The sequence below is a fragment of the Nicotiana tomentosiformis genome, chromosome 6, assembly GCF_000390325.3.
Source record: "Nicotiana tomentosiformis chromosome 6, ASM39032v3, whole genome shotgun sequence".
Classification (NCBI taxonomy): domain Eukaryota; kingdom Viridiplantae; phylum Streptophyta; class Magnoliopsida; order Solanales; family Solanaceae; genus Nicotiana; species Nicotiana tomentosiformis.
The window spans coordinates 26,581,558-26,594,877 of NC_090817.1; positions in this window are offsets into that span (position 1 = coordinate 26,581,558).

Below are 13,320 nucleotides of genomic sequence, written 5' to 3' on the forward strand. Positions count from 1 at the left end.
GAGCTGCAGGTTAAGTTAGCTTGAGTATTGGACTAGATATTATGAGGTATATTAAGGCTAGTCCTTACTTCTTTTGGCATAATCAAGGTAACAAAATGTGATGACCCAATAGGTCATTTTGAGTTTAAGCCTTTATTTTTTTGTTACGAGAACTCAATTAGCACAATTTAGCATTTCTCGATTTGCGTGCATAGTCCATGTCTTGCTCCGAAAAGTCGTTATGTGAAAAATTAAAGAAAATATATTTTTATTACCTTAAAAATGAATTGAGTTATCTACGTTCAACATTTTTTATAAACGAGCCCGGATCAGTATTTTGATGGTTCCGGTGGGTCCGTATCGTAATTTGTGTCTTGGGCACATTATCGGAATTGAATTTGAAAGTCTCTAACTTGATTTAACATGATTTATTGAAAACTAGTAATTTGAAGGTTTAAAAAATGCTGAACTTTGACCCCAGGTTGACTTTATAGCTACCGGGTTCGGATTTTGGTTCATTTTACTATTATTGATTTGTCTGCAAAATTTGTGTCAAAACATAATTGATTTGATATGATTCAGACGCATTGTTGTAAATTTGATAGTTCTTAAGTTTCATTAAAAATTTCATATATTTTGATGTCTAATTTGTGGTTCTATGTGTTATTTTGGTATTTTAATCGTACGAGCGAGTTCGTATGATGTTATGACACTTGTGTGCATGTTTGGTTTAGAGGCCGAGGGGCTCGGGTGAGTTTCGGATAGGCTACGGACCTCTTTTGGACTTAGAAGTTGTTGGTTTCAACTATTTTTTGGTGTTTGTCAATTTGTGCTTCGCGATCACGAAGGGGAAATGGGGCTGGGGAGGAATATTTTCTATGCAAACAAGGAACTTAGTCGGAACGTGAAGTAGCGGGGGAGGGGGGGGAGGGGGTTACCCTTCGCGAACACGGTCTTTCCCTTGCGAAAGCGAGGGTTATGGTATCTGGGGACAGGTTGGTCAGTAACTCTACGCGAACGCGGGCGTTGGCTCGCGAACGCAAAGGCAAGGGGGCTAAGCCTTCGGGAACGCGAAGGGTTGATCGTGATCGCGATGGCCACTTGCACAGCGCTCTTCGCGAACGCGTCAGGTGCTTCGCGAATGCGTCAGGTTCTTCGCGAACGCGAAGAACACCTGACACCCAGGTATTAAATGTTTCAAAAGTCAGGATTTTCTTCACTTTTCACTATTTTGAAGTTTGAGCTCCGCCTAGAGGCGATTTTGAAGAGAAATTTCATTCCAACTTCATAGGTTAGTAGCTTTTAACTTGTTTTCTTCCATTTCCATAAACACCCATTGATTTCTAACCTTAATCTATGCTTATTCATTGTAGGAATTAAGGATTAAGGTAGAAATTTGGGAATTTTGAGAAATTAAGATTTAGACCTCAAATTGAGGTTGAATTTCGAAACTAATCACATAATCGGGCTCGGGGTGAATGGGTAATTAAAGATTGAATCTTTTTCACTCGTGAGTAGTTTCTAAAGCTTATTTTTGAAATGTTTGAACTATATTTGGTTAGATTCGATTGGTTTGGAGGCAAATTTTAGAGGAAAGGCCTCAGTTGAGTTTTGATTTTATTGCGGAGTGAGGTAAGTGTTAGATCTAACCTTGACTTGAGGGAATTAGGAATTTTTGAACTGTGCGTTATGTGGATTATGTGAGAAAACGACATATATGCGAGGTGACGAGTGTATATACGCTGTCAAGATATTCTGTTTCCATGTTTATCGTTATTTCATGAATTATCTTATTCCATACCTAAAAATTTTACATGATTTATTTTACTTCTATGTCATAATTGTTAATTATAATTTATTTATTCTTGTTTTATATTGTTCGTCCCTTCCACGACTCCGTGCTTAATTATTACTTGCCTTTAATTGTTTTACTTGCACTCTTTGACTGTCACATGCTTTACTTGTCCTATTATTTTTTGTAGTATTTATTGCATTCTAAGATGTAGTTTCATTTGTATGAGTTGATGAGTTTGTTAGACACCGATAAACTTGTAAAGTAGAGGCTTCGTATTTTAAGGATTCTTTGATTATTATGTGGTTCTTTATTGCCTTATACTTTTACTCTTTGATGTAGAAATTCTTATAAATTGAGTTATTGGATTGTTTATGTTAATTGGAAGTGTTTGGGGATCGGGTTGCACGCTGCAACGAAAATTGAAAGATATTGAATTGAAATGGTGGAATAACAGAGGATACTTGATATTGATAAATTGTGATATGGTGGGATCGGGTTCCGTGCCACACCAAATTTTATACGTGGTACTTGATACTGATAAAGGATGATATGGTGGGATCGGGTTGCGCTCCACAATAGATTGTGTATGTTGTACTTGTTGTTGTTGTTGTTGTTGCTGTGTTGGTTTCAACATTTTTATATGAGATTACGAGACTTGTTATTTTGGGTTTTCTGATAGTGAGGTTCGAGTTCATTTCCACAAATTAATTGCTTTACTTCCATTTCATGCTTTCCCTTCCCTCTTATTATTATTATTACTGCATAAAGGTTATTGTGAGTAACCTGCTTTAGCCTTGTCACTACTTCGTCGAGGTTAGGCTCGGTATTGCATAGTACATGGGGTCGGTTGTACTCATACTACACTTTGCACTTCTTATGTAGATATCGGAGTTGGTCCTAGCAGGGTTTGCTCGGATCCAGTCACTAACGGAGACTTGAGGTACAACTGCATATTGTTCGCAGCCCTGAAATCCCCTTCCCTCCTATCTTTACTGTTTTTTCTAAGTTTTAAAAAAGTGTATTTTATTCAGACCATATTTGTAGCACTCTAGATATTCATGTACTCGTGACACCAGCTACTGGGTTATGTTTAGACTTTGTTGTTCAGACTTATATCATCTTCGTTGTTAATATCTTGTTATAAATTGCTAAAATCAGTTAATTTTTTGTTCCACGTCAGCTTGCCTAGCAAGTAGATGTTAGGAACCATCACGACCCCTAGGTTGTGACAAGTTGTATTAGAGAACTAGGTTCCAAGGTCTCACGAGTCATGAACATGCCTAGTAGAATCTGGGGGATCCGTATGGAAACGTCTGTACTTATCTTCCAGAGGCTATGGAGTTTTAGAAAAAAAAATTCACTTCTTTCTTTACCTATCGTGCGATTTTGTTCTATCATTGATGTTTGAATCATTCCATTCTTGCTCTTTCGCAGATGGTGAGAACACGCACAACATCTACAGTCAGGCAGGAGCTGGAGCCCCCTATTGCAGCTACTACCGGGGGCAGAGGCCAAGGCAGAGGCAGGGCTCAGCCTAGAGCTCGAGCAGCAGCACCCGCAGTGGAGCCTTAGATTGATCATGAGGAGGATATCCCAGCTCAGACCGTACCCGTCAGAGTAGCTCAGGTACCAGAGGGATTCATAGCCACTCCAGATCTTCGGGACTCCCTAGTCCGCTGGTGGGACTTATGGTGTGTGTAGCCCAGACTTGTGAATTTCTGGTGGTCTCTCAGGCTGGGGGAGGAGCACAGAATCCTGCTACTCATACTCCAGAGTAGATGGCTCCCCTATATTAGACTCCAATAGCCCAGCCAGTTGGGATTGTTCAGCCGGTTGTTGCGGCACAGGCCGGGAATATGCCCGCTATGTATTTTGAGGCCTTGATGAGACTGGATAAGTTTACCAAGCTCTTTCCTGTTCATTTCAGTGGTGCACCTTTTGAGGACCCACATGATTACTTGGACTGTTTCCTCGAGGGATTGTGCAACATGGGTATTGTTGAGACCAATGGGTTCACCTTTGCAGTATTCTATATGACCGGTTCACCTAGTATGAGACTTGATTTGTGGACCTAGCTCGTCATGCTATTGTCTTACTCCCTATTGAGAGGGAGAGAGTGAGGAGATTCATTGATAGGCTCACTTTCAATATCAGGCTACAGATGCCTGGGGGGACTAGAGATGATATTTCAGTTCAGAGGGCCGTAGATATTGCTAGAGGGATCGAGATGGTTCATGATCAAGAGAGGGGGACGATATCAGATAAGAGGCCTCGTCATTTTTTAGGTTTCAGTGGTGCCTCATGTGGAGGCAACGATACTTTGGGTAGAGGCCATACTCCCAGGCCGTTTTAGTCAGCACTTCAGGCATCCCATAGTGCTTCGGGTAATTATGTTCCTTATGTATCTTGTTCTGGGCAGATAGCGTATAGTGCATCATTAGCTCCTATTAGTGCTCCTCCGATCTAGAGCTACCACAATGGTTATCCGACCCATTCAGGTTAGTATCAGCTTCAGCAGCCACATCAGCCATGAAAGTGTTTTGAGTGTGGGGGTACAGGTCATATCAAGAGGTACTGTCCTAGATTGTTGAGCAACATGCCACAACAGAGTTCTCATGCCATGGTTCTGTCACCGGTTGCTTCATCGCCCGCTCAGCCAGCTAGAGGCAGGGGTCAGGATGCTAGAGGTGGAGGTCAGGCCATTAGAGGTGAAGGTCAGACTGTTAGAGATGGAGGCCAGCCAACAAGAGGTCGTCCGAGTGGCGGAGGTCGGGGTGGCCCAGCCCTATTTTTATTCATTCCCAGCTAGATCTAGGGCCAAGTTATATGATGATGTTATCATAAGTATTGTTCCTTTTTTTTTCATAGAGATGTTTCAGTTCTATTTGATCCGGTCTCTACTTATTCCTACGTGTCATCCTATTTTGCTTCATATTTGGTTGTTCTTCGTGATTCTTTGAGTGCTCCTATGGTTGTGTCCACGCCTGTCAGAGATTCTATTATTTTAGATTGTGTCTATCGCTCGTGTGTGATTACTATTGGGAATCTTGAGACTAGTGTGGATCTCTTACTTCTTGATATGGTAGACTTTAATGTTATTTTGGGCATGGATTGGCTATCACCTTATCATGCTATATTGGACTGTCACGCCAAAACGGTGACCTTAGCCATGTCGGGGTTGCCTCGATTAGAGTGGAGAGGGACTTCTGGCCATTCTACCAGCAGGGTTATTTCTTATGTGAAGGATCGATGTATGGTCGAGAAGAGATATCTAGCTTATTTGGCCTATATTCGCGATTCTAGTACGGAGGTTCCTTCTATAGATTCGGTACCTGTTGTGTGTGAGTTTTCAGAGGTGTTTCCTACAGATCTGTCGGGGATGCCACCCAACAGAGATACTGATTTTGTATTTATTGGGCTTCAGGTACTCAGCCCATTTCTATTCCACCATACTTTATGGCCCCACCCGAGTTGAATGAACTAAAGGAGCAGCTGCAAGATTTACTTGATAAGGGATTCATTAGACCTAGTATCTTGCCTTGGGGTGCGCCCATGTTGTTCATGAAGAAGAAGGATGATTCGATGAGTATGTGTACAGACTATCGACAGTTAAACAAAGTCACTATCAAGAACAAGTATCTGTTACCAAGGATTGATGACTTATTTGATCAGCTTCAGGGTGCCAAAGTATTTTCGAAGATTGATTTGAGATCTGGCTACCATTAATTGAAGATTAGGACATCAGGTGTCCCTAAGACAGCTTTTCGGACTTGGTATGAGCATTATAAGTTCCTAGTGATGTCATTTGGGTTGACAAATGCCCCGGCAACATTTATGGATCTGATGAACCGGGTATTTAAGACCTATTTGGATTCTTTTATGATCATATTTATTAATGATATCTTGATCTACTCCAGCAGTCAAGAGAAGCATGAGCAGCATCTTCGAGTTATACTTCGGACTTTAAGAGATAGTCAGTTATATGCCAAGTTTTTAAAGTGTGAGTTTTTGTTGGACTAGGTTGCCTTTTTGGGGCAAGTTGTATCGGCCGAGGGCATAAAAGTGGATCCTAATAAGATTGAGGTGGTTAAGAACTGGCCTAGACTTACTTCAGCTACAGAGATTTGGAGTTTCCTGGGTTTGACAGGTTATTATCGCCGGTTCATGGAGGGGTTTTCATCCATAGCAGCCCCATTAACTAGATTGACCCAGAAGGGTGCTCAATTCAGGTGGTCCGATGAGTGTGAGTTGAGCTTTCAGAAGCTCAAGACTTCCTTGACTACAACACCAGTGTTGGTGTTGCCCACAGGTTCAGGATCTTACACGGTGTATTAGGCTCGGTGCAGTATTGATATAGGATGGCAGGGTGATCGCATATGCATCGCGGCAGTTGAAGGTTCAGGAGAAGAATTACATTGTTCGTGATTTGGAGTTGGCAGCGATTGTTCATGCACTGATGATTTGGAGGCATTACCTCTACGGCGTGTCGTGTGAGGTATTCACGGATCATCAGAGTCTACAGTATTTGTTCAAGCAAAAGGATCTCAACATGAGGCAGCGAAGGTGATTGGAGCTGTTGAAAGACTATGATATCACCATTTTGTATCATCCCGAGAAGGCCAATGCGGTGGCCGATGCCTTAAGTAGAAAGGATGTGAGCATGGGTAGCCTTGCATATATTCCAGTTGGTGAGAGACCGCTAGCATCAGATGTTCAGGACTTGGTTAATCATTTCGTGAGGTTAGATATTTCGGAGCCTAGTCGGGTTCTAGATTGCACGGTCTCTCGGTCTTCTTTGTATGAGCACATCAGAGAACGTTAGTATAACGAACCCCCATTTGCTTGTCCTTAAGGACACGGTGCAGCACGATGGTGCAAAGTAGGTTACTATTGGAGATGACGGAGTGTTGCGGATATAGGGCCAGATTTGTTTGCCCAATGTGGATGGGCTTCGTGATTTGATTCTTTAAGAGGCCCACAGTTTGCGGTATTCAATTCATCCAGGTGTCGCCAATTTGTATCAGGATTTTAGGCGGCATTATTGGTGGAGATGAATGAAGAAGTATATCGTTGCATATGTGGCTCAGTATTTGAATTGTCAGGAAGTAAAGTACGAGCATTAGAGTCCTAGCGGTTTGCTTCAAAAGTTTGAGCTTCCTGAGTTGAAGTGGGAGTGTATTACCATGGATTTTGTTGTTGGGCTCCCACAGACTTTGAAGAAATTCGACACAATATGGGTCATTATGGATAGGTTGACCAAGTCGGCACATTTCATTCCAGTAGCAGTTATATATTCTTCAGAGCGGTTGGCTGAGATCTATATCCGCGAGATCGTTCGTCTTCACGGTGTGCCGGTGTCCATAATTTCTGATCGGGGTACGCAATTCACATCGCACTTCTAGAGGGATGTACACTGTGAGTTAGGCACACGGGTTGAGTTGAGTACAACATTTTACCCCCAGATGGACGGAGAGTCCGAGCGCACCATTCAGATATTGGAGGATACGCTTCACGCCTGCGTTATGGATTTCGGGGGTACTTGGGATCATTTTTTTCCACTTACAAAGTTTGCCTACAACAACAGCTACCAATCAAGTATTCAGATGGCTCCCTATAAGGCTCGGTTGTTAGGTACCGATTTGGTTCAGGTGCCGTTCGCCAGTTGGTTAGTTTGAACCGAGAGAGGCTCGGTTGTTAGGTACCGATTTGGTTCAGGATGACTTGGAAAAGGTCAAGATGATTCAGGGTCGACTTCGCACAACTAAGTCTAGGCATAATATTATGTTGATCGTAGAGTTCGTGATATTGCATTCATGGTTGGAGAGAGGGTTTTGCTTCGGGTTTCACCCATGAAGGGTGTGATGAGGTTCGAAAAGAAGGGCACATTGAGCCCTAGGTATATTGGACCCTTTGAGATTCTTGAGAGAGTGGGTGAGGTGGCCTACAAGCTTACACTGTCACCTAGCTTATCAGCAGTTCACCTGGTGTACTATGTCTCCATGCTTCAAAAGTATCACAGTGATCCATCCCATGTATTAGATTTCAGCTCAATCCAATTGGACAAGTATTTGACTTACGAGGAGGAGTCGGTGGCCATTCTGGCATGACATATCCGGAAGTTGAGGTCCAAGAGTTATCCTTTTGTTAGAGTGTAGTGGAGAGCTCAGCCGATCAAGGCAGCCACGTGGGAGTCCGAGTCCGACATGCGGAGTAAATACCCACACCTTTTCACCAGTCCAAGTACCTTTCTATGTTCGTTCGAGGACAAATATTTATTTTAGAGGTGGAGAATGTGATGACCCGATAGGTCATTTTGAGTTTAGGCCTTTATTTTCGTATTCCGAGACCTCAATCAGCTCCGTTTATCATTCCTCAATTTGTGTGTAAAGTCCGTTTCTAGTTCCGGAAAGTCTTTATGTGAAAAATTGAAGAAAATATGAAAAATTGCCTTAAAAATGAATTGAGTTGACTACGGTCAATATTTTATGTAAACGGATCTGGATTCATAATTTGACATCCCGGTGGGTCCGTATCATAATTTGGGACTTGGGCGTATGCCCGAAATTGAATTCGGAAGTCCCTGACGTAATTTAATGTGATTTATTGAAAACTAATAATTTGAAGGTTTAAAAAATTTCCAAAGTTTGACCGTAGGTTGCCTTTATAGCTACCGGATTTGGATTTCGGTTTCGGGACTTAGTATAGGTTCATTTACTATTATTGACTTGTCTACAAAATTTGGGTCAAAAATGGAGTTTATTTGACATGATTCTGATGCTCAGCTGTAAATTTGAAAGTTCTTAAGTTTATTGAAAATTTCATATATTTTGATGTCCGATTCGTGGTTCTAGGTGTTATTTTTGTATTTTGATCGTGCGGGCAAATTTGTATAATGTTATTATACTTTTGTGCATGTTTGGTTTGGAGCCCGAGGGGCTCGGGTGAGTTTCAGATAGGCTATGGACTCCTTTTGAACTTAGAAATTGCTGGTTTTAGCTATCTTCTCGTGTCTGTCACTTTGTGCTTCGCGATCGCGAAGCCACTCTCACGATCGCAAAGGGGAAATGGGGTTGGGGAGGAATTTCTTCTACGCGAACGCGGGGACTTGGTCGCGAACGCAAAATAGGGGAGGAGTTTACCCTTCGCGAACGCGACCTTTAACTCGCGAATACGATCGGTTATGGGATCTGGGGACAGGCTAGGCAAGAACTCTACACGAACGCGGGCATTGGCTCGTGAACGTGAAGGCAAGGGGGGCTAAGCCTTCGCGAACGTGAAGGGTTGATCGAGATGGCTACTTGGCCAGTGCTCTTCGAGAACGCGAAGAACACCTGACGCCCAGGTATTAAATATTTCAAAAGTCGGGATTTTCTTCACTTTTCACTATTTTCAAGTTTGAGCTCAGCCTAGAGGCGATTTTGAAGAAATATTTCATCCCAGCTTCATAGGTTAGTAGATTTTAACTTGTTTTCTTCTATTTCTATATACACCCATTGATTTCTAATCTTTAATCTATGTTTTTTCATAGTAGGAATTAGGGATTTAGGTAGAAATTGAGTATTTTGAGAAATTGAGATTTAGACCTCAAATTGAGGTCGGATTTCGAAACTAATCACATAATCGGGCTCGGGGGTGAATGGGTAATTGGGTTTTGGTCGGAATCTCGGGCTTTCCCTCATAATCACATGAGGGAAAGAGGACTGGACTATAATATTTGGGCCTCAAAGAGGCAGGCCCAGCAGTAACAGGATGGCAACAGCAGACTTCAGGCTTCCAAAATACAACAAGACTGGGCTTGGGCCTGAGTTCCTTGGGAACTCGGCAGGCCCAAATAAATGTACATGTCTAAAAGAAAGAGAAGGTCATTAAATACATGTTCTATGTATTCAACCATGTATGAAACATATAAACAGATAATTGGAGCAAAAATGTAACAAACTATCAATATTCAAATACTATGAGAAAATTATACTACTGTGGTAATTATACATGGTAAATAATTTACATCGAAAATTTTTCATTGTCATTAAACACTAAACCCCTAAAGAACCAATAATGTCAATAAATTAAGGGCTAAGGAGAGAGTTATACTCAAGGTCGATGCCCCTTTGAATCCCCCAATACTTCAAAGTTCCCAAGGGTCTCAAGGCCCAGGGCAATGCTTTCGTGGGGGAGAGCAGCCCAACCTAGAGTTAAACTTCACTGCCAAATACACCTAACCACTAACGACTCATTTTTTCCTAGGGGTTTAAGTGCCAATGAGGCCCTTTCAGTGTAAACTAAATACTATAATATCCCTTACACACTATGCTTTACTGCTAATGACCTAAACACTTGGGATCACATTCAAAAGAATAGATAAAGAACACACAACTCAGATATGCAACAACTCAGAACTAGATACTTCTGCCTTAGCAGACTAGAGATGGGTTGATTATCTTAGGTTTTGCTACTAGCACATATATATTAACAATTCTACTTGGAACTTTTAAAGGCATTAGCAAAGGGTTCAAACAAACATGCTATAACTGGCAACTTTTACATAAGTTATTAGGGACATCTTAACATAATCAAAACTCTTAAGAGGTCCACAAATCTTCAAATTTAAACAGTGGAGTTTCTATAATGCTTAAATAGAATCAACAGATTACTAATCTTACTTCTATGCAGAATTGGGGATAGAATCACACCCCCCCCCCCCCCAGAATACTAATCTTATATTGAAACAGGTAAACTACTATGTCCAAGCAACAGTAATAGGAAATCCTCTTAGGGTTCCCAGACTAAGTTCAATTCATCGGTAGGAAAAGAAAGGATCAAGTGTAATTTCAAGACAGAGTATAGAGACATGAGGTCATGTAGAAAAACAGAGAGATATGCAACATTCAATCAACTATTCATAGATACTTTACATGAGGTTACAATTTTACAGAAGACAAAGTGAGCTTCACCTATTATAGAATTAAGTCATCAAGGTCATAAAGGGAGGGGGTTATAGACAAGGGAAGGATTATACCAAACAGGTTTGACTCAAACATGTAACTGGAGGCTTTATCTAAACATGAGAACAGTTATGTAAAGCTTGAAGATAGTCATAACTATGTTTGTTTTATGAAAGACAACTTGATAACAACATAATATAGGCAAAAGGGTCACTAAGGTTCATAAAAGTTCATCCTAACAACACTGTTTCATATAGGTACAACCAGTAGTTAGATATGAATACAAGATTGTCACAATGACAACTCAGAAGCTATTTTCAGAATTAATAGACATTGATATAGGGAAGGAGGGCATTTAAACACTTAGACCTTTTCATCCTTCAGTTAAATGGTGAGGATGTAAACTATGAACTTTAAAGTTTTATCCTAATTAGGATTATCAAACAGTGATCTCGACAACAAGAATGAAGGATAACAATGCATGAAGATAGAGATCACAACATGTCACTAATAGATAATCTATGAAGTCTAAGTAAACATGATAAGTCATTTGAAGCACATTAAGGGAACTTAATCATGCAGACTATTAGGATTCAGAAATGAGAATCATTAAAGTCATATAATAGGCTAGTCGATATCAATTTGAAGATATTCAGAAACATGACAAAGGATCACAGATCAACAACACCTTAACATGAACATGGAGATAATATTTTTTATATTAATGATAACATCATAGACTACTACGGTTAACAGAAGACAACAAGAATATTCATAACATTCTAATAAGATGATCAAAAGAGAAGGGTTAGAGCCTTAGAGGTATACTGACCTTCTCGAGGGCAGCAGACCAAACAAGGACTTCTCTTAAATTCTTAAGACCCAAAGCTTCAAATTCAAAGAAGTGAAAGCACTCAGAAATGGAAAAAAAGAAATCAGTAAGAAACCCTAGATTTTGGAAATCTCAGAATCACTCTTAGATGGTTGTTGGTCGTTTTCTCTGTTAGGTTGTTTGTTGTTAGGTGATTGTAGATGAGAACATTAAAGGCCCTATTTATAGTGCAATTTAAGGATCTAGGGTTTCACAGATTCAAAATCATGAGTGAAAAATGATGAATGGTAGATGATGCAAGCACGATTGAGTGAAATTGAAAGAAATAGAGGGGAAAAATAGGGTCGAGTTTACCTGAGCACGAGGAGATCGACCGTTGAAGCTTTTGGACCAGCGGTTAAACCCTAATGACCAGAGGTCACTGAGTTTGACCTTTGGACATCGAATCCTCATGATGAACTCTAAGAATGACTCAATGCATACTCCGACAGAACACGAAGGAAATTCAAAGATTTGAAGTTGCATCTTTGAGTCTAGGGTTCAGATTTGGGTATTTTAAATTTTGAGTGATGAAATTGGAATGTTCAGGAGGGATTCGCGGTATAGCAGGGATAGAAGGGATTATTTAGAGTGGTTTCGAGTGACCTTGCACAAATTTGTACAAGGTTCTAGAGATTGATGGCTAATGGAGATGAGAGAAAAAAGAGAGGAAAGGGAAATGAGGGCGGAAGAGTGAAGCGAGAAATGATTAGGGTTTGGGTAGGTTTAGGGTTGTATCTGGGTTTAAGTTGGGAGATAGAACAAGAGTCGTTGGATCTGTTGATCAACGGCTCCGATCATTTTGATAATTGGGAATTTAGGAATGATTTAAATGGAAAATATCGGTGGTTGTTGGATTACTTTGATAATACGGTTGAAAATAAATCTCTGGATGCTTAAGAATTAAAGAGGAAATAGGGTTAAAACGTGGGTCATTGGTTTAAGAGCTGGACGACTCAGATAGTTTCTACTTGTTGTGTGTGTGCTGGAGACGGGTGACGTGGCACGTGGTGATTGGTGTAAAGGTGATGGAAAGGATTGCCAAAGTGGAATGAGATGGGGTGTTTGGACTGGGTCAGAATCGTTTGAGCTTGGCATTTGGGCTGAAAATAATTTAGGAGATGGCCACTTTGCTTTTAATTGAGAATTACAATTGTAGCCTTTTGTCTTTTAATCTCCTTTTGAAATTAATTTAATTAAACCTTATATTTTCAATAAAATGTGTTAAAATGATAACTACTAATTATTTTAATTAATTATTCGTAAAAATACTTTGTTTTCTAAATTGTAACATTAATTTCGAATTATTAACATAGTAGTCTAATTAACTAGAAATTAAAGAGTAATTCATTAAGTTAACTATATAGGCCTATGTGATGTATTTAAAAGTTATCTAAGTAATCTTAGAACAGTAAGTATATTTGTAATTACATAATATTAATACTACATGATTAACTTTAAAACTAATACTTAATTAATTTGTAAAAATAGGTATTTATTACTAGAAAATAATTTTAAATATTTATTACAAATTATTAAGTATAAGTAAATTAATTTTAAAAGGGAGGGTCAAGATTGTCTATGGGTAGGGTGGGGCCCTTTCCCGACCATCTTTAAATGTCAAAACTCTTAGAGGCTTTGTAGACACAGGTTCATTATGTACAGTATGTCAGAGGCCTTGACGGCCCGTGTGTATTCATGTTTTGAGTACGATAGTTCGTTGATACAACGTT